The sequence below is a fragment of the Pseudopodoces humilis genome, chromosome 20 (assembly GCF_049639895.1).
Source record: "Pseudopodoces humilis isolate 2021_Gansu_Grassland_sample_001 chromosome 20, ASM4963989v1, whole genome shotgun sequence".
Taxonomy (NCBI): Eukaryota; Metazoa; Chordata; class Aves; order Passeriformes; family Paridae; genus Pseudopodoces; species Pseudopodoces humilis.
The window spans coordinates 6,070,493-6,097,864 of record NC_142219.1 but is presented as its reverse complement, the minus strand read 5'-3'; the positions used below and the strand labels follow the sequence as shown (position 1 = coordinate 6,097,864).

At 45.5% G+C, this 27,372-nt stretch overlaps 1 long non-coding RNA gene across 1 annotated transcript in view; it reads left to right on the top strand.

Moving 5' to 3' along the window:
* The first annotated feature begins 4,824 nt into the window (after positions 1-4,824).
* LOC148182750 (uncharacterized) overlaps positions 4,825-27,372 on the top strand; it is a 46,623-nt gene continuing 24,075 nt past the window's right edge. The window contains exon 1 of the long non-coding RNA XR_015774224.1: positions 4,825-4,986. This is a non-coding gene — a long non-coding RNA (uncharacterized LOC148182750). The remainder of the gene's footprint in view (positions 4,987-27,372) is intronic.

The window sequence follows — 27,372 nt, the reverse complement described above, 5'->3', positions numbered from 1 at the left end:
TCCTTTCAGGCATTAGCCCTGCTGTGACTCTGTAGCAATCTCTTCTAGCTCTGCAGTTTTTGAAATTACCTTACTCATGTCCAAACCCAGGATCAGAAGAGGTGCATTTACCCCCCCATCACTTCCCTCAGTCAACTTCTGTGTATCTGCAAGAACCAGAAACAAATCTCCCTCTTCTGCCATTTGCCCCAAGTTTTCATTTCTCTGAAGTGAAGTATGCTAACACCTGCTGACACAGATACACATCCAACATTTTGAGTCCACGAAGGCAGCAGTGAACTACCAGCTTCCTCAGCCTCTCTGCTTGGCTTCAGAGGAACCTAGTCTGGAGCACGGACAGATGACTTCTCCCTGCACTGCAGAATAAGCTTTTTATCTCTCATATATTATTTCCTGTCTTATGTGCTGATACGGCTCAGGCACAAACTTAACTCTTAAGTGCTGACACATTGCAAAGGTCAGTATGAAATCTGTTTGTCCTCATCTTGGAGAGATTAGCTACTTGTTCACATTAGTAACACATCTACTTCTACAATTTTGGGTGGCAGAACTGATTTTGGGGGTTTCCGCTCAGAGAGACCCAGTTTCCAGCAGATTCACCATGCCCTGCAATGCTCAGTGGTGAATTCTGCCTCTGTTTCTCCCAATATCTGATGACACAGTAAGTCTGAAATAATGACTCAAAGCTCACAGAGTTTTTTCACTGTAGGGGGGGAAACCCTTGGGGGATGTTTTTAGTCTTGATGCCAGAGTGCTTTCACTCATGTACAGAACCAGAGGATACAAAGAAAAATTATAAAATGTTGTTCTAGCTCTTGTTTGCAGCTTTGTGCTGCTGTCTGGGAAGAGTTTAAAGCTGAATAATGTTGAGATGGGACAGCACAGTGGTGGTGGGGGATAGGGAAGGCTTTTTCACTTCCACAGATCAGTCAGATGCTCCCTGTCTGCAGGGGTGGCTGGTTCTCCAGGAGGATGATGAGGGATCACTGTGAGGAGCTTCTAAGAAGGCAACTGCGTTAATGATCAGGTAGTTGTAAAAGCCAGGGAGCATTTCCACCATGCTGAGCACTGAGCTGAGGTGGCTTTTGGAGCAGGCTCAGCTGGTAGTATGAGAACATGATGAAAATAAAACAAGGTATTGTGTGGAGATTTGGTTAGGGAGTTGAAAGTCAATTCATCCACAATTCATCTGCTGCATTTGTGACAGGCGAATAAAATAAAATACCTTGAGAAAAGCTTGAGGTCATTTTTTTCTTGTGGGCTAAAGAGACTAAATCAGAAGACTACACCTTTCATGGAAGGCAGTCAAGCTCTTTTTCATCAAACATTTGGATGTCAACATGAGCAGCTTGAGCCTATGTAAGATTATAGACTTTTTCACGTGTCAGTCAAAATATCCTGGGGAGAAAAATGTCACATTCTTCCTCTGTGTTACTGGCACTCATGTTTTGTAAAACACATAGCTTTTTATTTAAAATAGATCTGCAGATATAAAGCTGAACAGAAAATATCAGGAAGTTGGCTGGTCTCTAGAAGAGATGCCTGCTGAGAATGTAAAATTAATTTGCTGCATGTGAAAAATGCTGGCAGTGGGGACAGATGACAGGGAAGGTGTCTGAAAGAGAACAGCATGGGTATGTCTCCTCTGCCTTGCAAAGCAAAACAGTCCAGTTCTGTTTACAAAGGATTGTTTCTGGGGTAAGCTGGTAACCTGATCTTTGTTCCTTTCACACTGGTTTACTCCTTTGCTAGTCTCTCTCTTCCAGCACAAAACACTTCTGTGTATCTTGAATAAAGACAGAGAACAGGCAGAAGTCCTGGTGGTTGTGAATGGCAGGTGCCTCTCTCAGCTGATGAATGATCTTGCTGTTCTCTCTAAGGTGCCCAGGGCCTCTTGCTGACATGTTTGTCCTTGTTTCCCCCCACAGAAGAACTGTTCTGACTTGGTTCAGAGATCCATCTTAAAGCAGAAAAAAAAATCAGATGTTCTTGGGGTGAATTACTTATCCTTCCAATTAAATAAACTGAAGCATCAACGTTTTTCCACATGTGTAAGAAAATTGCATAAGGTGTTCAGGAGCACAGCAGAACCAGCACTGGCCTTTCCTCTCAGCTTGGATTGTGCCATCTCTAGTGTCTTGTTCCTCTTGCTGCATTTGCCTCACGTGAAGGGCTGCGGGTGCAGGATGGCTTTCAGGACATGGTTTGACTGCTTGTCTCTGATTTGGTGTGAGAAGATAAAGCTGTGTCTGTATCTCTGTGGTGCTCAGCTGGATTTCACTTCTGGGTTTTGCAGCAGGCCATGATTTTCCTGGTCTGCACCAGACTGGTACACAGAAAATGTGGAGAGAGATGGGTGCATCCCTGTTTTGTTTCCAGAGGATTTGAGGTGTGTGCTTCAACCCACCTCTGCCATCAGCACCTGTGGGGTCTGGCCTGGAGGCGAGGAACCAGGAGATCCAAACTGTAGTTTCAGCATCTTTAAGTCTTCTGGGTTGAACTGAACATTGCTTCAAATTGATTGTTAAATCAGGGAGTGTGGGCGTAGCTCATTCCATTATAATCCCCACAAATTGCTTTGTAATCGAAAGCTTTTGTTCCAGTGTCAAGTGGTTAAGCACAGAGTAAGAAGATCTATTTTACAAGACTAGACAAGATCTGACAGACAGCGGAAACCTAACTTTCAACAAATATAACAATCAACATGAGAGAACCAAAAGGTCCTCATTAAGCACTGCTGTTCTTAATTAATTGGTCCTTCAGATTTACTTCTTTAAAGCTGCTAACAGCCTTAAGCCTTTCCTAGATTAATTACAAAAGACGAGCAAATCACAATAATGAGTTTAGCCTCAGGCTCTTGCCAGGCCTCTGACCCATGTGTGTAGGTTTGCTCCATGCAGGGTAGACTGGGGGAAGCAATTTGCCTTCTTGTCTTTTTTCTGAATCAAAATTTCTGGCAGGAAGTGTTTTTTTTTATTTTCTTCAGTTGTTGGAAAGTGTAATTTTCCTTCCCCTGATAGATCCTTGTCACTTAGTTTAAAATGATCCCTGTGCTGTAATGACTCCCACTTGGGCTGGAAACCCTCCTTCACCAACAACAGCTCAGTCAGTGATGATGACTTTCAAGGCTTGTAATTCTTGGCTTATGAGGCCTAGAGACTCGGGGAAGTATCATTAAAAATGAATCACGCTGCTCCCCTGGGGACGTGCCTGCTTCCCGGGATGCACCATAATGTGGATCCATCACCCCTCCCCTGCTGCAGAGGGCTGGGAAGCCACCAGTGGAGTGTAGGAATGAATTTCACAGTGTGTTGTACCTATTGATGTAGGGAGAGAGCCCTTCTGTGAGTGCCTGTAAGAGCAGAGCCACGGCTGCACCGAGCACTTGGTGCTCCTGAGGCCTTTCCTGGTCTGATCCACCCTTTTATCTGTAACTCAGGCTTTTGGGACCATCCCTATTCCCTTCCTTCCTCCCACTTCAACCATCACCCACCTTGACTTGGATGAGTGGTCATGGTGTAATGGGAAAGATTGTTTCCCGTGCCTCAGTTTCCCTACCTGTGGAATGGCACAGTACCACCCCTGGGAGCTTAGCTACATGTCTTGACTTAGTCATTCTGCAAATTGCTTTGAGATCTTAGGCTGATGAGGAGATAAGGGAAAATTATTGCAGTTTGTGTTCTTGATTAGATAATCATCTGCTTAATTTCCTGTGAGTTCAATGAGGCACCTAAGAATTATGCTAAACTGTGGTTTAAGAAGTGACATCATCCCAGTGCCGTACTGTTTGACAAAACCGAGTGTAACCATAGATAACCACTAAAAAATGCTGTTCTAAGACAATCTGCTGTGCCCCTCCAGGGTGCCCTTCAGGGTGCAGTGAAATGAAGTGGGAGGTGCTGTGGTGAGGGCACATGGTCCCTGCACAAGCCTCAGCCCAGAAGCAAAGTGCAGCTTTGCTGCCAAGAGGAGAATCCACTGCAAAGGTTCTTTCTAAGCACAGCAGTGCTGCGCTAGCATGATGGATATTTTCCTCCATTTTTCCTTCCAAAATGAAGGGAACATAAATTTTTTATAGAAGCTTCTGGGTTGCCTCTTCCCAGTTACCTGCCCTCTGTCTCACTGCTGCTGGATGCAGATTTAAAAGGGGTGGTTTTATTTATTTTTTGTTTTGTTTTGTTTTTAATTCTCTTGAGGTGTCTTCTTTCAGGCCAGAACAGACACAGATGAGCTCCTGTGGGCTGAAATGCTGGGCATTGCTTTATTGCTACCTGGAAGCTGTGGAGTAGCATCAGCTCACTGCTGTGCCCCAGCCAATAAATCTGTGCCAGTTTTTTTGCTAAAAAAAAATCCCATCTGCTCTGGCAAAAGTGTACAAACCAGTGATTTTTTTTCCACCTTAACTAGTGAGTAGCTACACTGAGGTGAATCCCCATTCAGAAGAGGCTTTGCTCACCTCTAGGACAGCTGGTATCAGTAATGCCACAGTCAGACATCAGGAGGGAGTCACAACCTAAGCTGGCTGCTTCCCCCTCCCTCTGGCTCCACACAGTGAAAATCCTGGCCAACAGAGTTAATCCATTTCCCTTTTATTGCTCCGACAAAAAGAAAACGATTCTTATCTCTCTACACTAGAAGTGGAATGGGAAGCAAGCAGAGGCCTTCCTCTTCCTTCTACTTATCATCTCTTTGTCCCTCTAAATTTGTCTCTGTCCCTGGACCTTAACCTCCCACTCCGAGGGCAGGACAGGGCAGGCTGATAAGCCCTCTCTGAAACCACTGGTATTGAAGCAATTATTCAGCAGCTGCAGCCCTCTGCAGCTGAGCAGAGATTGCCATCTCTGTTCATGGCAACACTGTCCTCGTGCCTCCCTAATGCATCCTGGCCTCCAGACCTTATTTATGGCACCTTCTGGCTGATCTCCAAAGGGACACAGCTTGGGGATCTTTACTGTCATTTCTTCAGACTCTGCCCTTAAAACCAAGGTAATTCTTATTTTTTTTTTTTCTTCCCCCTTCCCTATCTACAGCTGCTCGTGCTGAATTCTGGGCAGCAGCACTCCTCACTCCAGAGAGCTGGTCCTGTGTGTTTGCTGTCCTTTGGGAATAGCTGCAGTGTGGCAGAGGCAGATGAACGCTGCTGAGAGCTGCTCTGCTACACGTGTGCTAACACTGCCTCAGTTAGCAGGCTCCATTCACAGCTAATTTGAATGCAGTTGGGGAAATGTGTTTGCAATGTTTCTATGGATTTTTTTTTTTTTTTGAAAATTACCTATATGTAGTTTATAGGCAGAAATCATTGCATAAAACACTTCAAGTTTTGTCAACTTAGCCCAGAAGTGGGATTGGTCCACAAGACTGGGAGTACAACCTCAAATACTTGCATTCACCCTCAATTCAGAGTCGGAAAAAACCTTTTTGGGTGTTAGTTTCCTCTGCTTGAGCAGAGAAAAGCCCTATGGGACTATAATACATTTCAACAGAGATATTAAAAATATCAATATATGCAGCAGAGAGTCAAAAAGCCACCAAAAACTTTTAAACCCAAAGCCCCCAGTGGTAACGATGGTGGTGGTGCTGGCAATGTGCAACTGACATAAAATAAAAGTGGGTTTGGAGCATTTTTTAAAAAAAAAAAAAAACAAAAAAACAGGCTTCTGCTTTTTTCTGCACCTGGCATGACCTAGACCTGTGCCTCTTTCAGTGGAGCAGCTCCCCCTGGCACATGTGGGAGTGTGGGATAGAGGAGGGGATGGGGCAGGGGAGTGGGAGGATCAGGTCTTTTTTCCTGAGTTATGGATTTAACAATAAACAATAACGATTTCCCCTTTATATAAGCACCAGTAGGGGAAACAAAACAAACCCTTTGCCTCATTTCCTGTTGTGTTTTGAGGTTTTTTACCAACACTGAAAACCACAGTTCATTACGGGAAGTTTTAGTGGTCTGGGTCTGTCAGTGTTTTAAATCAGTATTTGGCATCAGCAAATGAGACACTTTTCCCTTGAAGTTGGAGGGGAGTTTCACTCTTTTATGTGTGTTTTGTTTGAGAAATGGTGTATTCACATTTCTTGTCGAGTTCCTCATTTATAAGCACTGTGTAAAGCTATGCTAACAACCAGCTATGTTTTGAACAGTTTTCCTTCGAGCTGGATGAATAACACTTCACCATTAACCTGCTGCTTGCCAGGGGCTGGGGAGTGTGGCAGTCACTGGTCTGCTGTCAGCTCAGTTTAATATCACAGCCTCTTTGTAGATGAGTTTTCATCAGTGAACTTGTTCTGGAGAGAGATGCCGTATGAGTTTGAGATGCTGGTAAATTTTTATGGAGTGAGTTGGCTTATGTTATCCATCTGGGATATTGGGATGGTGTGTGAGGGGCTATACACACACATGGGTAACAGTGTGGTGCCCCCTCAAAACCCAGCAGGAGCTGGCAGGAAAATGAAACACAACTTTTTAGTTTTTGCTCCCTGGTTCCCAGTCTTTAAAAGGAGTAAGAGTAAGGAGTGAGACCTGATTTTGCAGAATATCCTGAGATGCTCGGATAAGAATGGCAGCAATGCCACAAGGCTCCCTGGATGGCTGTGTCCCTCATCAGTTGTGCTCCTCTCTGGACAGCCAGGCTCCAAGCCTCTGTCCCAGACTGCTGTGAGAGCTGTGCCCTGTGAGGAACCCTGATTTTATGGTGTTATGCATCTGAACTGGCCTGCTCCCAGCTTAATGCACAGAGCCTAGCAAAGCCCAGCAGGACTGACCCTGCTGGAACTGGGAGGATCCACATCCCCCGGGTGGGCTGCTGGCCATGCCAGCAGAGGAGTGCTGAGAGACTGTCCCAGTTTAACTTCTGTGGGCCATCCAGGGGTGGAGGCAGGTCCTCAGCTACACCATCTCACTCCTCACATCAAGCAAAGCCTTAGGAGAAGCTGGGTCCAGCCTCCAGCACTACAGAGCTGAGAGCTGTTTGGAGAAGGTGAATGTGAGCGCTGCCTCCCTGTCCCCTTGGAGGGGCAGGCTCTGGAGTGAGGTTATTTTGCTGCTGTCCTGCCTCTCCATGGAGACTGTGCAAGCCCCCAGGGAATGTGCTCTGGTGCCATGGGTTAAGTGTTTCAGAGTATGGGAGGCATAAAACAAACGGGCTGAGTGTTCCCATGTGCCACCAAGGTCCATTTAATTTGGTAGCACAGAGAGAACTGTGCTTTGGCAGCCTCCCCACCTCCACCAGCTTCTCACAGAAGGGATTAACACAGGATTTAATTAATAAGCAGAGTGACTTTTTGTTTCTTTTTATTCCTTTAGCATGGTATGTCGTACCTGGATATTGCCCTGTGCTGCTCAGGCTAATTCCCCTTTACCTGGGCACAGGGAAAGCCACGCTTGACCCAATGTAGCCATGGCATGTAAAGATGTGAACACAGGTCCAGCAATCCCATCTCACCTCCTGGAAGGAATGCAGCCAGTCTACAGATGAGGAAGGCAGCAAACAGGAGGAGGGAAAGGTCACACTCTAAAACTCATGCTTTCTGTGATACTTTTCTTTGATCCCTTTGCTTTAAAAGGGTATAATGCAAATTTATAACGTCCCACACCCCTTGAAGTCACAATAGCTAATACAATAGTTTTCCAGCTGAAACTTGCATGGTCCTTGGCTTTGGTGCCAGATAACATGTTGCTATGCCACACACTGCCAAGGAATCTGAGTGCTCTGAGTGCAGGGACACTAAAGATGCCACACAGAAGGCTCTGCATGCTTGCTGTGTTTTTCCATAGCAACAAATACGCCTGATTACAGCACATTCATATGCTCTATATAATGAGTATCCCATAGGAAATTTATCACCGTGCATCCTGCATCATAATTAGAAATCAGACTGGGGCAACTGAAGCTAATTCCCCAGGCATGGGATGTGTTTGGTGTGGAGAGGGCAGTGGGGAGCAGGGAGGGTGTGAGGCAGCTCTGCCAAGTGCCTGGCCCTGATGCTTGTTGCTAAATTTCACAGCTAATTCTGAATTATTTGTGCTGTCCCTCCTGGCAGAGTGTGTGAGTGAGGAGAGGTGTTTTTAAGGGTTTTCTTTTCTCTTGTTCATAAATGAAAAAAACCCACCCAAACTTTCTAGCTTGATTTCTCTTCTGCTCTACTCTGGCAGGGAGAAATTGAAAACAGAAGTGTTTAGAGTTTAGTTCCATAGGCAAAGTGTGTTCTCCTGGGGGGTTTCTGCTGTGGCTTGGTCCAATTGTTACTGCCATACCACTTACAAATATTCTTGACTACTTCAGACAAATTCAGCGGCGCTCTAATGAAAAAATAAAATACGCAGGCAAAGTTTCAACCAGGAAAATTTAATAAAGAATTTTATTCACCTGACAAATCTAATCAATTTTCACCAAATAAGGCAACATTCAGCCTCAAGGCTAGGAGTTCACTGCGTGTGTGTGGTGTGTACATCCTTACAGGTTCAATGGACTTGGGTTTTGTGTCTAGGGCTGAGTTCAAAATGAAATGTTCCCAGCAGGTCAAAAGCTGCTTTGTAGCACAGCAATTGAGTTAGGTGTTCATACAGCTCAGGCAGTGATGATAGCTATTAAGGTATCTACTTATATTTGCCATCAGCACTGCATTAAGGTTTTTTCTTATACGATGAGATCTGTTGAGATTCAGGTACTGAAATTATCTTTCTTCTCCATTAACCTGTGTCACTTCAGTTTATCAACAAATGCTGCCCTTGGCTGTAGCCTGATCTGAGCCCTCAGGCTTTCACCCGACCTCCAAGGACAGAATTTGGTCACCATTGGTAAGCAGAACACAAAGGGGAGTCACAAATATATACAATATTGAAGCCATATGCAAATATATTAATAATAATTATGACCTTGTAGTTAAATCAACTGTCTTTGTACCCAGAGGTAATTTTCTGAGGCCTCAGTGAGCTCATGGTCAGAAGTGGGTTGGAAATTGTGCAGAGGAGGGATTTTCCACACTGAGATCTATCATGTTACATCACCTGCTGTTGCAGGGGCATGTGGGAGTGAATCAGGTGCCCCAATGTAGGTGTCTTGTGACATTTTTGCTGCTCTGCAGCATTTGAGACATGGCCATACTGCTGGAATGTGGGGTGCTGTGAGATCTGTGCCCATTACAACAGGCACAGTTGAATGTCGAAGTGGCAATAGATGCTTGTCAGCTACTTGAACTGATCCCTTCTACTGCTCTCCCTCTATTATCTAAATAATGATATTTATTCAATAAATGGGCTAATTTAATGCCCCAGAGATTGAACTGACTTTAGGCATGATATTTTACATTTCACTGAAATTATTTAAGATGGGCTCACAGAAGTTCACGAGGCTTCCAGTTCTTCCTATCTGTGCTAAAAAAGCCAAGACAAGCCCCATGCTGCCCAGTTGAACAGCATTTTGCCCGTGTAATGGCTCTAGGTGATGCAGTTACAGCCTTATGAGAGTGTAATGTTTCAGACTACTGCTATGGAACAACGTGCTGTGTGTGAGTGAAGCAATCACTGAGATTTCCTTCATCTCAATTCCCCCCTGCCTCCCTACTCAGGCATAGCCCAGGTGTGGATTTGGGGCATGCAAAGGGCAGCCTGCACCTAACCTTTGCAATGACATGAAGGTTGCTGTGGCCACTTTGCTATTCCATGGGTGCTGGAGTGCATGCAGAGCTCTCTTGCAGGTTGCTGTCATAATTGTGACTCTCACTGCAGTTTTCATCCTGGAAATGACTGATTGACGTGGTGGTTTGAGGTAAAGGAAGCAGTGCCAGATTTCAGGGACTGGCATTGTAAATGCTCTGGTAAATGAACTGTTCTTCATTTGCCATCATCTGGGTCTTTTAGCTTGGACTCACTCTGCTGATAGACCAGTCCTCTCACAACAAACACAGCACTTTGCTCCCATATTCTCCAGTCTGAACAAGGAAAATGCAAGAAGCCTCTTTACTTCTTCCCAGGAGAATGTCAGCGTTTGCAAGAGTCCCACAGCTCCACAGCATTAATGAAATCACTGGATGGATGGTGTACTGTGAATTGAAGTGGTCAAAACACTCTGTTGCAACCTTTGAATTAAGTGCTGCTCATCCCAGCCCGGAGGTGAGGCAGCTGGACAAATGGCCTGGCAGCCAGCCCAGATGCCCAGTGGGCATTGCTGGGCACCAAATGGCTGTGTGTGCTCTTTGTCCAAATGTTCTGGCTGCAAAAGGCCCTGTTTCACAGTGCCTGCCCCTGAGGAAGCATTTCTCTGTCTCAGGAGATGATGCTACAGCAGTTTCTGTGCCATTTGTTACCTGCTTGCTCCCTGAAGTGGCCAGATTAGGTAGAAAAGTGTTTTCATCAGGAGGAGAAGCTGCAGAGAGTGCTGATGTCTTGTTTGGCAAAGGTGGAAAAGCATGGGTTTTAGACAGGTTTTCAGGCAAGGGACAATGGTTACAAGTGGCTGTCATGTGCAGGGGAAGAGTAATTTCCACCCTCAGGTTGTTTGCTGTTGTGGGGGGAGGCAACAGGCTCCCTACTGTTCGATGTCAAATCTTGCTGTGATTTATTGCAAATGTACACAGGTCTAAAAGCTCTTCTTTCCACAATGCTGCGAAGCTGCAAGTAAATTTTATTCATTTTGGGGGGAATTTTCTTGACTACAGACAACAAAAAGTCCATTCCTGTTTGGTTGGCACACCTCCTGCCAAAGATCCAGGCAGTGAGAAAGATTCCTGGGGGCTTTTCCAGGTTTGTGCTGCAATTTGATCTGCTGAACTCGCAGTGACCGAGGGATTATCATCCTTAGTGCTCCCAGGGTTAGGTTTTCCTCTGGAAGTCAGGTGGTGTTCTTCTTACTAAAGCACAGCCAGGGCAGGGTGTTACAGTGGCATCCTGTGTTGGTTTGGGGTGACTGGACTGACAGATCACATCCTTCAGCACTCATTGTAGTGCCCATCCGGGCAGCAGAGCAGGATTTAAAACCATCTACACATGAAACGAGCTTGGTGCAGCAAGAATAGATCAGAGCAGGAAAAGAGAGATGAGTAAGGAGGAGGGAATGGGAAATAGGCTGATGTGTCTTTGGAGGGAGGAAAAGGAATGTGTAAAACAGACACAGGAGCAGTAGATCAAAGTAGCCCAGTGGGAAGAGGAGAAAGAGCAAACTAGTTATTGCATGAACAAAAATATCATCATGGCTGAGACATGAAGGGAATGACAGGAGGAAAAGAACAGAGGTTGAGAGTAAAAAGAAACATTTTCCTCTTAGAAAATAATAGAAGAGTAATAAAGGATAGGAGTGGGAAGTGAAAGGGAATTAGATGAAGAGGAGGAAGGCTGGAAATAAAGAGCTTCTAAAACGGTGACTGTATGACCCCAGGGGAAGAGCAGCAGCTTGGAAATGTATCTTGAAATTCACTTTGGGTAGCACATCATGAAGCTCAAGCTCAGGCAGGAGCTCTTTTCTTTTGGGAACAGCAACCCGTGCCCACATGAATGTCAGATTGGTGTTGACGCAGGTGGGGGCTGAGAAGCCAGTTTGTAGCTGGAGCCCTGGAACAGGGCCTTGTTTAAGGGAAAGAAAAGAGCCCAGGGAAGCACAACCAAGCTGCTGTGGTTCAGTGAACCAGGCAGCATGTGATGACATTTCCTTTAAAAGCCTGCCTTGTGATGAGCTTGCCGCAGGCTAAGCCCAGGCGCTGGCAGCCTGCGGCGGAGCGGCGCTGGCCGCACAGCACCCTGTGGGACGTGCCTGGGCTCCCTGCCTTCCCTGGAACTCTTGTACAGCCTTGCTTCCAGCAGCTCCTGCCTGCCTCTTCCTGCCTCTGGCTGCCTGCTCAGGGTGGCCAGAGCCTGCCCTTTTGGCAGCTGGAGCTGCTCGGGCTCTCGGGGTGGATGTGTCCCTCCTTCGTTATCCTCGGTTCCCACTGCTCAGCTCAGTGGAGCAGTTTGCTTCCTCCCCAGCTGTAAGTGGCATTGTTAGTTCTTTGGCTCTAATAATCTTCATTTGAAGCTCTAATGGATATCCACACAGATAACATGCTAATTTATTAGTTCAGCTCAACTGGGCTGCAGGATGAAAAATGATTGCGGAAGACTTTTAATAAAATTCAAAGGGATTTTATAGGTCTCAAGCCACTTTTAAAATGCAAGAGAAAGCCAAGAGTATTACTTTGTTAACCCACATAATTCTATCCTGCCTAATGAGGTCTGGAGCTAATCTTCAATGCCCTGCCCTGGGATCAGAATTATTGGAGCAGGTAAACACTGCTAAGTACCACGCTGCATCTCTGAGTCGGGTTGCATTGTCACCGTGACTTTCTGTTCCTTCCCTTCTATCAACTTTTCATAAAGCTCAGAATAGAGATGATTATGGAAAAACAAAGAGCTGGCTTCCTGTAGTGAGTGGCATGCAGCAGCCTCCTCTCCTCTGTTGGGGTTGAGGCAGTGAAGGGAAGCACTGGCCATGCAGCTCCCCACTCCTGTACTGGTTGTGAGGAAAAATATTTTGATCTGAGTTAAAAACAAGGCAATTGAATGCCAGTTCTCAGAATGGTTTGGAGAAGCTTTTCTGGTTTCCAGAAAATTGCACTGTGTCACAGCAGGCTCCACTTTGCTGTTTTCACAAGGTGTACAATGCCATAACCAGCCACAAAGCAAACCCACACGAGTGTAGAGTTTGTCATTATGCTTACTAGTTTAATACAGCAGCACGAGTCCTGTGTTCAGGGCAGGTTTTGTTCAGATTTATAAGAATTATGACATTAGTAATCCTTTTCCTGAGTGTGCAAGCAGTGCTTGTCACAGTCATCAGCAAAGCCCAGTCACAGATGTGGTTTGGATGCTGGAGAGAGTTTTGTCCAACCAAGTGACCTCGTGATTCACTCTGGTCCCATTACTCAGTGATTAGAGTGTGACCTGGGGAATATTAGCCACAGTCAAAGTAGAGGATGTTAAGGTGACCACTTACCAGGAAAATGTAGCTTTCAGGGTATAATCTGTTTACAAGCATTTAATTGCAGTAAATGAGCCAGGCAGAAGGTGAGGAGGATCTGAAACACAGAGGAATAATAAATTGACTCATGTTTATTTAAGCATTTATATCTTCTGAAGCTGGGCTTAGCCTGAGGATGCAAAGGGATTAAGGCATGCTTGCAAAGCCCCTTGTCTTCTGCATCCTACTTTTCCCCTATAATGCCAAATCCTCTATCCCTTTTCAGTGGGGTCTATGCACTTGTACATTTTTTTTTTTTTTTGCTTAGAATATTCTCCCCTGTCATCTGCACTGTTCAGTCCTGTACATCTCCCTCCCCTCCCCTCCCCTCCCTCCTCTTACTTGTGTTTCAGTAAATGCTGCTCTTTTGAGCTCGTTTATCTTCCCCTGCTTCCCTTTAATTTGAATGCAGAATTATCTATCTCCGTGCCTGAATGTGTAAACTGGGTTGTATCACTTCAGGCCAGCTGAAAGCTGTACTTTCCAGAAGGGTTCAATTAATTAAACAAATCTCAACCCCAATTTCGTTTTGACCTAAGTTCTAAAATGCTTGACATAAAATGGATCATTTTCTGGAGTTTTCCTCTTGATGAATCCACATTTAATATTAAACTAAAATCTAAATTAGTTTTTTTTTCCCTTTCAAAATGTCAACATTTTCATTTTGAAAAAACGTTGAAACAAAATGTTCTGACACCTTGGAAAATCCATCTCCTCCCATACCAATTTACCATCCAAAAACCTATCATTAATGTTTTATCCATGAAAATAACCTAATCAGCACTTGCAGAGAAGCTTCATCTCCTTTTAGTTCCATGGCTCATGGGATTGCATTTTTGGAAAAACGCACCTGCATTTTGGGATTGTCCCTTGGACAATCCTGAGCTGGATGCAGTGGGATGTGATAAATGGGAGATGTGGCCTGGGGTCACCTTAGCCTGGGGTGGCTCTTGCACCCCAGTCCTTGCTTTTGGATGAGTGTTTAAGAGCCTCACCTGCCCGTGGCTGATGGGCAGCAATGATGGGCCACACCTGGGGTACAGGTTTGGCTCAGGCTGGGGCTATCCTGCCTCCCTGGAGTAGCTGTAGGGTGTCTCCAGCTCTGCTGTGGCCCCACTCAGGCACCACCCTGGGCTGATGGTCTGTCTCAGCCCTGAGCCGTTCCACAGAGGTACCTGGGCTGCTCCTGCAGCTGCCCTGCCTTTTACCCCCTGGGGCAAGAGCTTTTGTTTCCCTGAGCATGGCCTTGCTGCTCAAGGCCCAGAAGAAGCTCTTGACCCGGTAACTGCAGACCCACAGAAGTGTTTCACCTGTGCAAGCAAGGAGATATTGCTGTTCTTGCTTTCTGGATGCAGAAACAAAGTACTTTTTCCTAGTCCTCGCTGATTTTCAGCACTTTCCTTCGTTTTTATGACTCATTATGATTCTTATTTTCTGGTTATAGCCAAAGAATATGCTTTCACCGTGATTCTCACATTCCCACAGCTGAGGAGCCCAGCATGGGCTGTGCTGCTCTATCCCATCCCCTCCTTCCATCCCAGGCTTCCCACACGGGCTGCTGTGCTGGGGGAGCCTGGCCAGGTCCCTCCCTCTCTGCCCAGGCACGCAGGGCACAAGGCAGCAGCTTGTTTTCCAGTGCCCTACAGGAGGTGTTTTTGCTGCCCAGCAAAGCCCAGTAACACCTCTGAGGCTGCAGGGACGTGTCCTGGGCTTCTCTTTTCAGCTCCAAGCCCCCTCTGGTCCCCACTGTGTGGGGCGAAAGCGGAGCGAGCAGCGAGAGCTGTCTGGTGTGGTAGCTGTGATCCCATCAGCCCTGTTTATGATCTCATGGTTCAGGTCTCTGGGGTGGGGAGCAGTGCTGCTGCTGGGCTTGTTTTAACAAGCTCTTCTTGCAGGGCAGCTGCTGGAGGCAGTTCCACCAGAGAGGCAAAAACCTTGTGGTTGTGGGAGCAGAACAAGGTGACCTGCCAGGTGTCTTGTTCCTGAGATTTATCCCAGACCTGGGCTGGCTTCCTCCCTTGACATTGTCCCTGTGGTTTATGCTGTCTCTGCAGCTGGGGATGAGGCTGGGAGGATGCAGCACTGAGATTTCCTCGTGGGCTGCAGGGTGTGGGTGGCTCACACGTGGGGTGTGTGACACAAACTGCCAGGGCCAGCACGCTGTGCATGCTGGCAGCCACAAAATGTGCATTAGGGTGGGTGTGTGCATGTCCTGTTTGTCTTCACTTATCAATCCACAATAATTAACCATCACAACCCCCCAGACAGCCTGTGGGACACGGCTCTGTTATATGTGCTCCATGCTGGCCAGCCAGAGCTGGGAGTAGCACTATCCAGGGATGCAGAACATCAATCACTGCAGTCCATTCCCCATGTCTGGTTAAGTCTCAAGCCTGGGGACTGTTCCAACATCTTGAGTTATCCCAGTGTTTAGTTCAGCTTCTATTCTGTCTCCCATAACTGCAACTGGACCTCCTCGTTTGACTTTCACTTTCCAAAGAACAGATTAATTTCATGGGATCTGCAGTGGAAAACTCAGCTGTGCCAAGAAACCTAGACAGCTTTGCAGGAGCAGACATTTCAAATTGCTGGGCTGCAAACAACTTGGAGCTACTTGTAATGCCATGTGAAATGAAAAGAGTTTTCCAGTTAATCTGCAAGTGAAAAAAAAAAATATCCCAGTGTTAAGAGGAATGCTTTTTGGCTTGGGCTCTGATTTCAGTGGGTTTAAGATGATTTAAGTGGGGGCTCCTGGAAACTCTCTGCACTGCTCTGTACAGAGTTTGGTTCTTGTGCTGCTCCTTTGGTGTCCACTGTGTTCACAAAGGGCAGTGACCATCAGCCCCTGTGGGGTGGTCTCCTCTTGGGCATGGAGGTTGGGAAAAGATTTTTCTGGAGCAAAGCAACTTCAGTGTGTTTGTGCAGGTTGGCATGCTTGCCATATAGAAAGGACCGTGCTTAAAAAGGGAATTACCTGAGAAAGTGCAAAGCACGAATTCCAGACCACTTTGACTGTTCCCTGCTTTACATCTCATGGTGAAGCAGATGCTCCTCAAAAGCCCAGGGCCAGGCAGGTGCCCAGGTGTGTCTGGCTGCTGGCTCCTGGGTGCTAAAGTCCAAACTTGAAGTCTGCAGTGTCAAAGGCTAGGGCAGGGGAGGGAAGTGAAACAAAAAACCAGAAGCTGAGGGAGTATTTTAAAGAAATGGGTTACTCTGTCATGATGCAAGAGGCCATGACCGGGCTGAAGGCAGTGCCCTGCTCTGATTTCCCTGATTCCAGGACTTCTTTCGGTTCCTTCTAGACACTTGAGAATAGGGAAGAGTGCAGAAGGGCTGTGCTGGGCCTTAAATTCACCTTCAGGAACAACTCTTGGCCCAGCCTGGTAAGAAGTGCCCCTGCTGGATGCAGCTGCCCTGCTCCCCAGGAGGCAGAAAATGTTAAAATTCAGAGAAAGTTTTTCTGAACAGCAGAAGGGCCTGGGAAGACCGTAGGTGAAAGCTGGGTGATAATTTCCCATTGCCTTTAAAGGGGAGTGGGTGTAAGTGTCGGAGTTAACGTCTGAGACTTGGTGAAGGTCATCTGAGCTTTAATGTGATTCATCTGATGGGGTTTTAATTATTCTTGTGAGCAAAGTCCCACAGCTATACATGGGGAAACTCAGCTGTGCTGCCTGGCAGAGCATGGCTGTGGCTTTGTCTCCACACTTATGAAATAAAGGATAACCAAAGGCTGTGAAGGAAAACCGTGCAAGAATTGGGCATTTTTTTATTTGAGTGTGTTTGAGAAAGGGAAGCAGTATTTTTGTGTAGTAGAGCCTTTGAGGGTAGAAATCTACCTAAAATAAGTAGAAGGTTGTTTTATATCTTCAGATATCCCTGCAGAGAGGTAGCAGGAGTAGCCCTGTGAAGGACAAAATTTAGAGGTGTCATTTCTTTTAACAGATACCCAGTTTGCCTTAAAGCACTCCCCTTGCATTTACATGAGCACTTTTCCCTTTGTTTGTTTGTTTATTGTCTGCCTAATGGTTTCAGCCTTATCACAAAGAATGATAGCAGCTCATCACTGCAGGAGACCTTGCAGTTGCTATTGCAGTCCCAGGTAAGTAGTAAATAGCTCACTCAGAAAAAACAAATGCTACTTTTATCGGTCTGTCTCTGGCACACATTTGTCCAATTTGGGATTGATCTCTCATGCAGAAAAGCTAATAACACTAAGTATTCTGCTTTTGGACTCCACACACAGAGACAGGTTATGTGACCTCTGTTTGCCCCACAAGCCTGGTATTGTGCTGCTTCATCCATTGCCAGATTTTGTTTTAAGGACGAAGCAGATGTGGAGCACGATGAAGGCAACTGGATAAAGAATTTCAGGCCTGGTTAAGAGAACTGTAAATGTGAGGAGATCTAGCTTTCACCTTATACACCACAGACTAGGCACAATTCCTCTTCAAGATCTGTGTCAGATCTGAGGAAGAGAACAAACACTTTTGTCCTGGAGGAAATAAAGAAAAACCAAAATCCCATTGTCCAGAGCTTTGCTGTGCAAAGTGCTTTGTAAAAATGAGAACATCTACGAGATTTGGCCCTGGCTCTTCTGACTGGGAGCTGAATGGTTAAATAGCTAAATAATCCCTACCTAGAGCCTTTGTTTCTAGATTTTACTAGAGAGGGAGAGGTTCAAACCTCCAGGTGTTTGCTGTTTGTAGCAAGGGGTTGTGGTTGCTTGGTGGTTTCTGTTTGCTGTTATGAACAGCGACTTTCATGGTCCTGAGCTGTCCAGAACCCTCTCATGTGTTTCCTGGTCATTCAGGTGTATGGATTTAGGGTACTTTTGGTGTTTAAAGAAAGAAAAAAAAAAAAAAAACCAGCAAAAGAAACTCTGCTCTCAGCTCTGCTAGAAATTGAAGTAAATAATACACCTGTACCAGTGGTTTATTTGACAACATAACTACAGGTTGCTGATAACTTAAAAAAAATAAAGGAAAAGAAGACATTTTGGTTATATGTTAGCATCTCCAGGAATTAGAAAAAAAGACTAGGAAAGCAGATATAGCCTGGATCTTTGCACGTGTTCTGTAACATCACAGGGCTAAAATCTTCTGTCAAGGTACTCGAAACCCAGGATCTCATTGTCTTTATTAGAACAGTATCCCAATGCTGAGAGTAGGAAAATTCAGAGTTGACAGGTGCTTCATAGCTCTACAAGGACCAGGGTGCTGTGGGAGAAGACACAAGGTGTGAGTTGAAAATAGAAATGCTGTTTCTAGCTGTAATAATCCCCTAGAATTTCACCACGTGCAGAGCAGTGCTCGGGGCTGATGGAATTCCTCGGTAAATGGTGAGACTCTGACCTGGCCATGTGGAGGAAAGAGAAAGCAAACAGCCCAGTCCACATGGTGATTTTAAGAAGAGAAGTGTTACTGGGTGTTGGCCTGCCCCTCCTTCAGGCTCAGGGAATCGCTGCCAAGGGGAAGAGCTCTGGAGCTGGGGTGAACCCTGCTAAACTGAGCAGGGCTGTGGTGGGAAAAGCTGAGTGCTTTGGCTCTTGCAGGGATGTGCTGGAGTTGTGGAGACCTCCCTGGGCAGAAAGGAAGTCTTGCCAGCACCTGGCTGTCCTAAGCATCCATTTATAGATCTGAAATCCCAGTTTAATTCCGTAAGGGTGAGTGTAAGGTGTTTTCAGTTTACCCATTCTGGACAACTTTTTGCTGCTGAAGTAGACAGAAGTGCTTTGTAGAGGTTTATAATAGCTCTCAACCTAAGTGTTTCTATTGGATTCAAAGAGCTAATTATCCCTTTAAAATGCCTTTCCAAAATTGTTTTCAGACTTCTCTTCCATTATAGCTGAACCCAAATTTGAGTGTCTCATGTGTTTGTAACAGGTGCCATAGGACACCTTCTCAAAAAGAAACACCACCTAACAGCTGATGCCACAAAGATGTCGCTATCAAAGGCAGCATCTCGGGATATTTTGAGTTTTTTTTGGTTGAGTGTGTTCTATTCTAGTAATGTTTCCCTTAGACTTTGTTGGTTTGTTTTCCATGGGGCTAAATGGCTTGGATGTACTGAGGACCTGGCCTTTTTCATATGGAAAAGAAAGATTTAGCACAAAGATTTATCTTCATGAGCTAGGGGAAAATTTCCTTCTTTTTGATGGACCCAGCCCTTTAAAGCCCTTGAAAGGAAACCAAATATCTTTAATTCCCAGGAGATATCTTAGAGGATCAGAGCTAAAACATTACTCTCTGAACTATTAGACACAGAGACCTCTGCATGACCCTTTGTGTTTCAGAGTCTCAAGGCTGTGGATTCTCCAGAAGAACCTATTTCTTCTACAACCAGAGGCTGAACAAGAGTGCACCATTATAGAAGTTTAAATAAACCACATAAGGTCATCTGCTGCTTAAATCCTCGCTACCAGGTCTAGAGATATTTTTGCTTTGTTTCCAGTCGAGCTCAGAGTCCCAGTGCCAAAGGGCAACATGTAAATTGTGCTGTTATTCTGAAGCATGCAAGGTAATAAATGGTGCTGTCAATTGTTTTCACTCGAGTGACAGATTTATTCTCTTCAAGACAAATGACCAGGAATGGCTATTATTGCAAAAAATTCACTGTGTATCATCTTGTGCCTGTTGTTTAACAAATAATGCTAAGTCTAATTGCCTTCCTCTGTGGCCAACTACCTATGAGTTAATGTTTTTTTTTATTGAAGACGTGTAATTTACCATTGCTTTTGATGTGCCATCTGATTGAATGTCTCTGTGAATCACATCTGCAATCTAACACTGCGTGTCCCAGAGGAATACCCTTTATCCCATTGTTTTCTCCTGAGCTGGGTAAAAACAGTGTTAATTTTTTTTTTTTTTTTAAACACAAACTATTAAGCTTCTGTTTCCTGATTTCTAGGCTGACATTCCTGCTCCTGGCAGATGCACTAAAGTTTAATAAATCAGTTGCATGTGGGAATGTATGATGTTTTATTGTACTAGAAATAGTGGGTTTAAATCTCAGCAGCACTTTTTACAGAGTAAACATGGAATTAGCTTGGAATCTGATCCTGCATTTCTGTCCAAAATCCCCTGGAATGCAGGCCTTTTTGATAGCATCCTGCTTTTCAGCAAGAAAATTCTGCAGCTGATACACTTCAGGATACAAACATTATTGCTTTTTAAAGATTTTTTAGTGATTCAGAAATGCCTGTTTTTCTACAAGTCTGTGTTCCATTTTATTTTCCAGTCAACACTGCAGTGTTTGTCATGTTTTAGGTTTGAAACAGCATCTAAAACCGTAAAGCTTACATAAAGTTTGCACTTCAACAATGTATTTTAGAAAGAGCTGATGGCAGACAAATGTTGAAGTTAAAGCCTCGCTTCCTTGCAAAACAATACAGCTCCATGTGCCAAAAAGGAGGTGATGGGGAGCAAAAGTAAAATTTCTATCAGCAGAAATCTTAATTTTTGTAGCTATTGAGGTCTGTTGTGGTTGAGAATGCAGTGAAGTGGTCCCAAAAAGGTCATCAGAGATGTGAAGAGGTGACAGAGGCAGCTTGTGGGCCATCCTCTGCCCCAGGCACTGTATTTCAAGGTTCCCTTGTTACTAAGAACTGTACAAGTGCAAGTTTTGTGCTGGTGTGATGAGCTAAATTAGACACAGTGATTTATTCTAAAATTATTATTATATATGATTGAATTCTCCTCATAAAGATGGTTGATACTACTGGTAAAGGTATTTGTTGCTTTCAGTTGTGTTTCCACCACAGTATCAAGCTGGATTAGTCGTCCTGGTGTAAATTACAACAGCGTGACTTTTCCATGCAGATAAATGTTTAGCCAACACTTAAGGCCACGGCTTTTATTTGCATTTCTTTATTACAATAATGCTCCATTAATGGGCTTTCTCAAGCAGCAAAGGCCAAGGTCTGGTTTGCTGGTAGGTGGGTGTTAGACAGGGGAAATGAGATGGGGAAATCAAAATAGGGGATCCAGGTAGGACAGGAACTGTGGCTTGCCCTGCAAGGAGCAGCATCCTGAGGGGGCTCTGCTGGGGAGGCTCTCAGCACGCTGTTATTCTCCAGTTAAAGCAATTTGCCAGCAAACCCCGAGCACAGATTGCTTTGTTCTGTTAAAACAAATATCCAGGAAATTCAGCTACAAACTTTTGCTATCACTTAGCTCTTATCTCGCTCTATTGCAGTAACTATTTGATGACCTCAGCAGAGGCCTTGAATCCAGTAATCAGTTCTTCAAGTTTGCAACAAAATCTGTTCTTTTTCCTAAACAACTACAAGTAACAAGAGGTTGTCTTGGCCTTTTATCTGTTTTGACAAACGAGGGCCTAGACCTCCTCCTCTGCATGCTGATCTGCTCCTGCAGGCTCTGGAAGGAGGATGTGGCTTGGCTCTCCAGACTCCTGCCTCAGCTGGGACTGCCTGGCAAAGCAAAGGAGGGAATTGCATTCCTTGCCTGAAAGGCAGCAGAGCCTGGCTGGTTTTTATCAGGGCTGCCACCAAGAAGTTCAGCTGATTGATTTGCATAGATAATTTTTAGTTCCTGTTTAGCCTGAACAGGAGTGACCTGGGGAGTAAATGATGTGAGTGATTCACTCGAGGCAATATTCACCCTGGTGCTTTAGCCCCGAGAAGCCAGTGGTGCTGGTACCTTTTAGCTCCAGCTGTAAGCCTCTGTTTGGTGTGGAATGGGTTAAATTGCAGCCTGTGACTGCAAAGCATTTGTCTGAGGACTGGGACCGTTCTTATCTTTACAGTGAAATATTATCCCTTCACGGTTAACAACCAGCAGCAAACCTGCTCATTGTGGAAGCAGTTTGGCATAATTAGCCGGTTAAAGAAGTCTGCCTATTGATTAACTGAACTAAATGACCCATAATTAAGAGCCTAACTGTGGAGCTAATCTATTTGGTGGTGTTGTCCTTCCCCTTACAGGTTTGGGACCTGCAGGTCTGTTGGCTGTTCGGGTTGGGTTGGTGAGGAGCCCATGTGGGTGGTAATTGTGTTGGTTTGGGGCTCTAATGCACACCCCGATGGGTTCTGGGGCGCTGCTGGCACATTGCTCTCCTCTCTCAGACCACAGAGGTACAGCAGGAGCCCTGCTGGCTCCAGGAGGGTTTGCTGCCCTTCTCAGGGCTCGCTGGAGCTGTCTGCTCCACATCACCTTGGATTTATGGGGGCTTGGGGGAGCTGGCTCCATCCCTGCACATGGGTTGTGAGAGGGCCCTATGGGCTGGAAGGGAACCCAGGCCACAAGAAAGACCAAGCTGGGGCTGAAGCTGTGGGAAGCCGTTTGTTTGGTTAGTTTGCAGTGTTATTTCCTTGCAAAAAGTTGCCTATTTTTAGCTGTAATTTGTGTCTAGTGTGATGCATAGTTTCTATAAAATGTATTCTGGAGTTTAACTTGGGTAGTTGAGAGGAGCTCCTGTTTATACCTGAATATTATTGAATCTCTCATTACCCTCTTTGTGAAGTGCTACTCTGTGCTCACACTTTTTTTCCTTATGTCTTACTAAAAATTATGCCAAAATGAGTTCATTGCTTCTCCCTCCCTTTGATGCAATGCTATAAAAACAGGATCACACTTTAGTGGTGACACCAGCCAGCCTGCATGGTCTGAGCTGGTACCAAGCTGCACCAGGCCAAGGGATTGATAACATTAAGTTACAGTTTCAAATAGTCACAAAGAAAACAATGGTGTTTTTTTTGTTTTTTTGTTTTTTTTTTTTTTGAAACTCAGCTCTTATCTGCCTCTTCTTAATCAATCCTCCCTAAACCCACAAAAGTAGCAATCTGAACAGATTTGGTCTCGCAGAGTTTAAGGTTAAAGGACTTCTTAAGCACTGCCCTTTCCTCTGTTGGGCCCACTGAAATAATCAGAAAATACTCTCACTGACTTTACTGGGTGTTAGAATAGGCCCCCCAAATCCTCATCGTCTCCTGCACTGTGGAAAGCTTTTGGCTGTGTGTGTTTCTGACACAGAAAGGAGATTCTTTCTCCATCTTGTTTCCTTTAACCTCTAAAAGCTTTCAGCCATCCTCAGCGAAAGCTGCTGGCAACAGTCTGCTGTGCTGGCATCCTCAGCCTCAACCACTGGAGGAGCAGCTCAAGAAATGAAGACAGATCTTGGTTCTGCTCTGGCCACACAGTAGTGAGGGAGGTGTCTGCTGATAGTGTGGAGGTGGCTGTGCAAGGAGCAGAGGTACCTGGTGAACGTGGTGGGGTGATACAGGTCCCCCTCCTTCGGGCTGGGGACTTTGTGCTCTTTGCTTCATCTCTGGTTTCCTTCAGATCTTTCTGGGTCCTCACAGCCCCCAGTTTGGGGAGGCATTTTCTAGGCACAGACCCCACCTGTGCTGGATTGAGCTGTGTGTTTGGAAGCTGGACTCATGTCCCAGCTGTAAAGCACCTCTGTGTGACTCTGGCCAGGGAATGGCCTTGCCCCAGAGGTGGTCTATGAGAACTGGCCAAGGAGCACAGCTGGAGCTCTGGAAAAATGTTATAAGCAATTGCAAGAGAGCTTGTACAAGAACCTGACTGAGGATAAAACTCTGCAGCTCCCTTTCAGACTTGATTTTACCCCATTCTGGCCTTTCATCCTTCCTTTTGTACACATTGCTATGAGGGAATAGTTAGTTACCTCCTGTCAATATATTAATATTGATATATTAATCTCCTATTATATCTCCTATTGATATATTAATATCTCAAGATGTTCATGCAATGTCTGAGCAGCATAGCTGGCTCCTGCTGAGTATCTGACCATGATCCAGGAGGTTGCTTTGATCCTGGTGGTGGAGAGCAGAGAGACAGGGCTATTTTCTTCCCCTAGCTGCAAGAAAGCCATGGTGCTGTTCACATCACCTCGCCCCCCAAGCTGGAAATTCCTGGAGCAGCTCACACATTTGTCTGCCTGTTAAGCCCTTTAGAAGGAAGTGAATTAACTCCCTGCAAAGATGCCAGAGACAGCTCAGAGCTGCATGAGATCTCACCAGGATTCCCCTACACACAAATATCCAAAACCCTCCAGTGAGGGATCAGACCCTGGGGAAGGCAGGGATCACTGAAATGGCTGGGCTGGCTTTCTGCCAGCCATTAAGGCAGCCCTCAGTGCCATGTTGGGAAAAAAGATGAGATGTCTCCTCTCCTCTTCTTACTAGAGTGGTACTTCTGGCTATATTTGCTGCTTTTTAAAAGTTTGGATTTGGTCAGTGCCTCATAAGCATTTTTGCTTTGGCAGTGACAGAGCAGCAGCTTCCAGGAGCTTGCAGCAAATCTTGAACTTGAAAGCTTCTATTATTTACATATATATGTAATTATTATTAGATTTATATATAATATCTGCTTATTTAATGTACATATTATTAAAGGGGCTCTGACTGTATCAGCAATTGCTTCTTAGCAGATCGTGTTATGCTTCACGTGTCACCACAGAGGATGTAGATAATCTGAAAAGTGCCTTGCTTGCACACCAGAGCTTTAATAGCTATAACAAGACAATTAGTACATCGTTCCACTTGAACTTTAATGTAATAATTGGCAGTAAGTAATTCCCCTCTGATGTGATACACAGCCTGTGTTGTGAACAAATATCAGAGCAGCCCTGAGTAGGAAAGGGAAAATAAAAGTCACAGCTGCTGATTATGACCAAGGGGGTGGATTTGGGGATGGTGTTCCACAATGATGGATGTGATGTGGATGTTGGACATGGCCCAGGAGAGCTGTGAGGATTTCCACTGGATGTGGCATCCTGACCTGCTGTGTCTCTGCATCTTTGGATGAGTGGGAGGTATTGCACAGTGCCTCAGGGGAGGGGACACATTCATCCCCAGGTGTGGTACTGAGAGCTGCAGAGGAGGCTCTTCTTTCACTCTCCCTGCCCACAGAGAGAGTGACCTTGAAAAAGGGGACATTTGGATGGCAGAGATATTTTTTGATAGTCAGTGAATCAGAGCCTTGGCAGAGGCCAGCACATCCTGGAGCAGAATAAGGATTGCCTCTTTCTCAGCATGACCCCAAACACTTCTGAATTTTCAAACATGTTTCTCATCCTCTCTTGCAGTGAGGTCAGTGGGGAAATAGAGGCTCTAATGCAGCTTTGTGATTTGAAGTTCGGTGTCTAAGCTGTGCTCTAATGTATATCATGGAAAAGCATTTGTTTCCCACAATGGATCAAGTGGGTGCCAGCAGATTGCTCCTTCTGTGCCCAGGTCCTGAGCCCCACTGCCTGTGCCCAGCCCTGGCTTTCTGGAAAAAACACTGCTTGTGTCAGGAAAGCTCTTCCAGGCTTCCCTAATGATGTTCACATGAAAGGAAAAGCAAGGGGGAGGGAGGAAAGATCTTAGCCCATGTTGGGTGTGATCTCTCCTGTGATCACATCCTGTCTGATCCCCCCTTCTGGGTCTCTGAAGTGTAGGTGGTTGGTGTGTGTTTTCTGGAGCTCTGTGTTCAGTTCTGTGCAGTGTGTGGGTACAAAGGGCTGCTTACCATGGGAATTTGTGATCTGGAGAAAACAGGAAATGACATTTGGGCAGTACTACAGAAGATGGGTTTTCACTGACCCCATGTTTTTGAACAGAGTAATTTTGAACAGTATTTTCTAGGACCAGATGTGTAATTAATGATTTATCTTATTTTTTTGCAGATTTTTATGATGTGGGTACCATGTAATTGTTTCCAGCCAAGAAAGACAAGGAATGTGTTTCCTAACCTTCTGAGGTAATAGTCAGATGTGAACCATGATAGCAGTTAAAGTTTCCATGGGATGGTTATGTGACATGCACGTCACAGAAGTGCTGACAGAAAGCACTGAGTGCCATCCCCAGTGCTGGCATTGAGGCTGTAGCACGAGGGGTGACCCTTCTGGAGCCCCTGCTCACTGGGGAGTGGGGATAGCTTGCTCAGGCCACAGTGAGGGGGAAGGTGTTGACATTTCTGTGACAGGAGCTGGGGAATCTCAGCACCTCACATCCAAGGCCCTCACAGGGAGGTTCTCTCTGACGCTGAGAACAACAAAATTCCTCCTCCAGCACAGGCAGGCGTGGATGGAGGAAGCGTCTCCAGTTGTCACAGCCCCTGGCAGGAGCAGCACTGCTGTCCTGGGCAGAGCTTCAGTGCAGTGCATCCTCCCCTGCTGCCAGAGCGGCCGATGCTGTGCTGGCTGTGCCGGCAGATGGAGGCTCTGGCTCCGTGTGCCTCGGAAAAACCCCCCTGATCCATTTAAATATTCCCCATCCGAGCGTGGCAGGACTCTTGCCAGAGTCTGACACTCTGCTTGGCAGTGGGTCAGGGGTGGACATCAGGTGTAGCAGTGAGCAGAGGGATGGGAAGAGGAGCATGGTGGGGGCTCCAGGCACTGCTCTCCTTCCACCCAAATTCCTTTGGCAGCTGGATCTCCTGCCGCTCCTGTTCATAAAAAGCAAATGACTTCTCAGATTTATTAGTTACCTCCAGGTGCAATTTATCAATCGCAGGCTGGGCCCTGCCCAGGCAGCTGGGGAGAAGATTGTGTCTTTGATTAATGTGCTCTCCCCCACAATGGTGGCAGATTTCTTACTGGGGTTTAATTCTAACAGATTCTTAAAAATAACAAGAAGCATATTCAGCGAGCTGTTTAAGAGGATGCAGAGCTGAAGCACAGTTCATTCTCTAAAGCTTTGAAGTATTTACAGAAGGGGTTGAGGGAATCTTCATGGAAGCTGGGAGGGTAAAGAAGGAACTTTAAAGGAGGGTGAATTGGAATGGGCGGAAAAAAGGAACAATTACAACAGCTCATAGTGGAAACAGGAGACTGAGGGGTTTCAAAGCAGAAATGAAACAATGGGAGTGAGAGCTCAATAAGAATAAGCAAAAAATGTTAAAGACTGGGCTCTTGCAAACACAGAGGTTTCCTTTAGCCAGCACAATTTTTTTTTGTTTGGAATTTTTATGAAAGGGTAGAGGAACATTAAGTGGGAAAAATCAGAAAAACTAGGAAGAGGAAAATGGGGTGCCCCCAAACCATGGGCTGCAGTGTGGAAAATCTCTGAAGCTTCACTGCAGCCATTCCCCTAATGCATCAAGAGGATGTGTTTTCCTCTCTTCATTTTCTTCACCTTTTAGCAACAGCTTAAAATGAAAACATTACATACAGACCTGCCTTTTGGAGACTAAACCAACAAGGGCTCTTGATCTTTTGACCCCTTTTTCACAAATGGAAATATATTTACTTTCCCCTCAACTATTTTCAACAATGCCAAAGCTGTTTTCTCGCAGTTCAGGTCTGTGCTGGAAAGCAGTTTGCTTTTTTCCAGTGGGATGAGGATGCTGGTTCAGGATGGTTTGGAAAAACTCCACCAGCATCATCTTGTGCCCTCTGTACCTGAGTTGGCTGCTGACAGCCCTCC